The sequence below is a fragment of the Colobus angolensis genome, unplaced genomic scaffold, assembly GCF_000951035.1.
Source record: "Colobus angolensis palliatus isolate OR3802 unplaced genomic scaffold, Cang.pa_1.0 Scaffold344, whole genome shotgun sequence".
In the NCBI taxonomy this organism is placed as follows: Eukaryota; Metazoa; Chordata; class Mammalia; order Primates; family Cercopithecidae; genus Colobus; species Colobus angolensis.
The window spans coordinates 896,181-901,598 of NW_012116755.1; the positions used below are offsets into that span (position 1 = coordinate 896,181).

The 5,418-nt window shown below is 43.7% G+C and overlaps 1 protein-coding gene across 1 annotated transcript in view; it reads right to left on the reverse strand.

Moving 5' to 3' along the window:
- ZNF852 (zinc finger protein 852) overlaps positions 1-4,632 on the reverse strand; it is a 10,686-nt gene extending 6,054 nt beyond the window's left edge. The window contains exon 1 of the mRNA XM_011952620.1: positions 4,544-4,632. The gene's annotated coding sequence lies outside the window, so the exon portion shown is untranslated. The remainder of the gene's footprint in view (positions 1-4,543) is intronic.
- Positions 4,633-5,418: the final 786 nt, after the last annotated feature.

Below are 5,418 nucleotides of genomic sequence, written 5' to 3' on the forward strand. Positions count from 1 at the left end.
AAAAATACAAAAATTAGCCAGGCATGGTGGCAGGCACTTGTAATCCCAGCTACTCGGGAGGCTGAGGCAGTAGAATCACTTGAACCTAGGAGGCAGAGGTTGCGGTGAGCTGAGATTGCATCACTAAACTCCAGCCTGGGTGACAGAATGAGACTCCATCTCAAAAATAAAAATGGCCAAAGGGTCTGAATTGACATTTCTCCAAAGAAAATATTAAAATGTCTAATAAGTATACAGGATAGTCATCAGGGAATGCAGATTAACAGAACAATAAGATAGTACTTCATACCCAGTAAGGTGGCTAGAACAAAAATCCAATAATAAGCAATCATGGGAGGCCAAGGTGAGGGGATTGCTTGAGTCCAGGAATTCAAGACCAGCCTAGGCAACATGGCAAAATCCTATCTCTACAAAAAATACAAAAAATTAGCTGGGCCTGGTGGCACGCACCTTGTGGTCCCAGCTACCCAGGAGGCTGAGGTAAGAAGATCGCCTGGGCCTGTAAGGTTGAGGCTACAGTAAGCCAAGATCACACCACTGCACTCCAGCCTAGGGGACAGAGCAAGACTCTGTCTCAGAAAAATAAATAAAAAATCAGTGAGAATGTGGAGATACTGAAACTTTATCCACTGCTGGTGGAAATGTAAATTGATGCATACACTTATGAAAACAGTCTGACAGTTCCTCACGACATTAAACAAACATTTACTAATTGACCTAGCAATTCTACTCCTATATATATACCCAAGATAAAATAAAATAGATGTCCATACAAAAACTCATACACAAATGTTCATAGCACCATTATACATAATAGTAAGAAGGAAGAAACAATCTAAGTATTCATCTAGCTTTTCACATTTATTGGCATAAAGCTATTTACAGTATTGGTATTCTCTTAAAATTAAGTAACTATATCTTCTTTTTGTGCACACTCTTAACAATCCAGGAATAGAGACATCCTTAAACTGATATGCAGACTAGACAAAAGAAATCTCCAACAGAACGTGACACTAAATGGTAAAGACACAAAATGCTTTGCAATTAAAAATAGGAACAATGTAATCCTAGACAATGCAATTAGACAAGAAAAAAATATGCAGAAAACAGACAAGAAAGATGCAAAGCAAATATACTCATGAATGATATGAAACATCACCTAAAAAGTTACACAGAATGAACCAAAAAAACTGTTAGAACATGATAGGACATTCAGGAGGTTGAATATGTAATCAACATGTACTCAATATCCAACACAATAGCAACCAATCAGAAATGAATTAATACAATAGCAATAAAAATATAAAGTACTCAGAAATAAAGCCAATAAAAAATGTACAAGACCTTAGTGGAGAAATAGAAAACTCTGCCAAAAGACATAACAGATATAAATACATTTTGTGTGGGAAAACACTCCTTCAAGATGTCCATTTTTTCTAAATTAACATGCAAAGTCAACAAAATCCCAGCCAATCACAATGTAATTTTTCTTAGAGCTTGATAAGCATATTCTAAAATTCAAATGAATGAGTAAAATAATAGTCAAGAAAACTTTTTAGATGTGGAAAGTTTTGTTCTACCAGACAATAAGGTTTAATATGAAGCTGCAGTACTTAACACAGCACGTATTACTGAAGAAATATGCAAACCGTAGATAAAAGGAAAAGTACAGAATCCTGACGCAGGCTTATACATATATGTAAGATTTGTTTTTTTGTTTCTATGGAGACGGAGTCTTGCTCTGTCGCGGAGGCTGGAGTGCAGTGGGGAGATCTCTGCTCACTGCAACCTCCGCCTCCTGGATTCAAGTGATTCTCCAGCCTCAGCCTTCCGAGTAGCTGGGATTACAGGCATGCACCACCATGCCCAGCTAATTTTATAAGTTTGATGTATGACAGACATGGTGTCACCACAGTGTTACCTAAAAAAAAAAAAAAAAAAATTGGGGGTTCATTCACCCGGCGAGTAACAAACAACTGTGAGTATGCAAGTTTGGATCAATAGGAGTTTTATTACTTGGCGTAAGTAAGGAGGACACTGGGAATATTTTCCAAAGCAGCGTCTCTCCAAGGGAAATAGGAGAGTTTTATGGAGCAATGGAGAGGGGAGAGGCTACATTATCCCATGTATAGGAGGGGTCCCAGTGGTACAGACGCAGTCATGATGCCAGCACCTAAGTCACGAGTTATGGTAATGAAGCTATAGCTACTCCCAGGTGGAGACTTTAGCATGTAATGAGAAGAGTTCACTCAGGTTCATCTATAAGTTACTGGAGTCTGTCAGGAGCTGGTTTTAACTAGGTGACTGCAATCCACACAGAGTTTAGGAAGAAACAGGCTGCAGGCCAGGAGGCTGTACAACTATCTGATTGCTCAAGTTGATTAAATTGATTACAATCCCTGTCTACTTACAGCAGCAGGACCTTCTTTTAAAGAGCCCCAGCACCTGTAAAATTAACCTGTGCCAGCAGCTGTGCTTGCTTACAGAGACAAAGACCAAATGTCAGTAACCACAAACGAGAACTTAGCTCAGCAGTGCTACCCAGGCCTGAATCCTTGCTTCATTACCTTATTAAAATCTCCACCTAAAAGGGAGAAATACACTTTGTGAGGCACATATAGTGCTGAGTACAAAAGAAACAATGAGACTGACCGGGTGTGGTGGCTCACACCTGTAATCCCAGCACTTTGGGAGGCCAAGGCAGGTGGATCACAAGGTCAGGAGTTCAAGACCAACCTGGCCAAGATGGTGAAATCCCATCTCTACTAAACATACAAACAAACAACAACAACAACAAAAAACAAAAAGCCAGGTGTGGTGTCAGGCGCCTGTAATCTCAGATACTTGGAGGGCTGAGGCAGAGAACTGCTTGAACCAGGGAGGCGGAGGATGCAGTGAGCTGATATCGCACCACTGCACTCCAGCCTGGGTGACACAGAGTGAGACTTGGTCTCAAAAAAAAAAAAAAGCTAAAAAACAGACAAACAAAAAAAACCACACGACTCTAAGAACCCTGGTGTAAGCAAGAATTTAAGACAACAAAATGAAAAGAGTGAATATATTTGAATACAACAATATGAAAAAATCTCTGTCCAAAATAAAAGCAAAAGAAAAAAAGAACACCAAACACAAACCACTAATAGAAGTGGAAATGTAATAGCTAACAGGAAGGATAGTTTGAAAGTCCACAGTAAAACTAAAAAGACATATTCCTTATGCTACAGGCATTTAACTTGTAAGAATCTGCCCTGAAAAACACTTGCACGGGTATTCAGACATTTACACAGGTATTCACCAGAATATTCTCTGTAATAACATAATACTGGATTCAACCTACTTGTCCATCAATATGGCTAAATAAAAGTAGCATTTTTATATGATGAAATACCATACAGCACCTAAAAGGAACATATTAGATTCTTGTGCATCACCATGGCTGTTCCACAATTCACCAGGTGGTCAGGCTGTGCTGCCAAGATTAAAAAAAGGCCATCAAGGAAGGGACAGCACATGATCTGAGGTCGCTGAGGACAGACACCAACCACATGAGGCCCCAAGAGAAACAGTGTAAACTTACAGTAAAAGGAGAAACAGGGCACAAGATCCAGCCTCCTGCAATGCAAAGATCCCCCAGAGCTAGCACATCCACTCCACAGCAATAGGGCTGGTGTGATGCACACACCCCACTTAGTAAGGAAGAAAGATCTCAATCCACCCTCCCCACTCCCATGGGGTGTGAAATACAGAAAGCTGAGAGAATGAATTAAGGCCACTGACTTAAGAGATTAAACACAACAAAGGAGTAGACATGAAGCCTGAAACAGTGAAAGACACGAGGCATTAAATGCAGCAGCACAGGCTGTGAGGGCTCTAACTCTGCAAGGAAATGTTCCAGGCTCAAGGTCACTCTTACATTCTTAACTTGGCAATGGGCTATTAAAAAAAAAAAAAAAAAGACATTAAAAACCGTCAATTCTTCTTGTCTCCCAGTTTAGATATTCCTTCTTTCATTAATTTAACAAACACCTTCTAGGAGCACCTACTATGTCCCATACACTAAGGTAACAACAATTAATAAAGCAGACAAAAAGCACTGCCCTGGCAAGGGGCTTATGGGAAGATCAACCAATAAACAAATATATGCTATGTTAGACGGCGACAGGTGCTAGGAAGTGAAATAAGACAAGAAAAAGGGAGAAGTCTATGCCAGATGTTTTCAATGTCAGGAGACCTGGAGATTAAGATTTCCGGACGGTGGCTACTATCACTTTTCTTCCACTTTCCCGTGTTATCTAATTGTCTCTAATAAGTATGCTTTATTCGCATAATTGGGTGAAAAGATAAAGCCGGGAGAAACCGGGACTCTTTCCAGATTCTCTGCCCCAGACGCCCAGGGGGCGAAGAGGTACCCCCTCGGCGTGGCGGGGCGGGATCCACGGTCAGACCCCCGTCCCGGGTGCAGCCTCCAGGCCGGGCCTCACCCGCCACTCTCGCCTGCACAGGTGCCCCCGCTCCCCACCCCGCGCCCCGCCAGGCTGCTCACCTACTCCCGCCGCCGACAGACAATCATCCTACCACAGCCACCTCGGCCGACTGCCCCGCGCCTACCTCCCCACTGCCCCAGTTGCGCACGCGCGTCACCTGCCCAGGGCCTCCGCGGCCCCTCTAGGAAACTGGGAGGGCCAACGTCTCTGCTTTTCTCTAGCCCCAGGGCTAGGGGCGGGGGACGGCTGGGCTTGTGCAATATCTCTTGTCTCCCTCAGCTGGACACTTCCCTTCCATGCTCTGATGCTTAGGCGCGTTCCGGACCTATATCGGCTTTGGCGTGTTATCCTACATCCCTCCCATCGGGTCTACACGGCTGCCCTGGAGGCCTCTCTCCTTTCAGGGAAGAAAAGGATCCAAAGCTAGCGGTGAAAATAGGGCCAGCGGCCTGGCACGGTGGCTCACACCTGTAATCCCAACACTTTGGAAGGCCGAGGCGGGCGGATTACTTGAGGTCAGGAGTTCAAGACCAGCCTGGCCAACATGGTGAAACCCCGTGTCTACCAAAAATAATTTTAAAAATTAGCCGGGTGTGGTGGCGCGGCGCCTGGAATCCCAGCTACTTGGGAGGCTGAGGCAGGAGAATCGCTTGAACCTGGGAGACGGAGGTTGCAGTTAGCCGAGATCATGCCACTGCACTCCAGCGTGGGAGACAAAGCGAGACTCCGTCTCAAAAAACAAAAAAACAAAATAGGGCCCGCAAGTCCCCAAACATAAAACCCTTGAATGGGGAAATTCCCAAACAAGGCAATAAGCCCAGCCCTGGCATGAGAGCTCATTATCTCCTTTTAAGTAAATGCTACAAGCCCTAGGCACAGTTTTGCAACTGTTCAAGGGTCATCAGGCTGCACATGACTGACTGCCTTTCCCAAC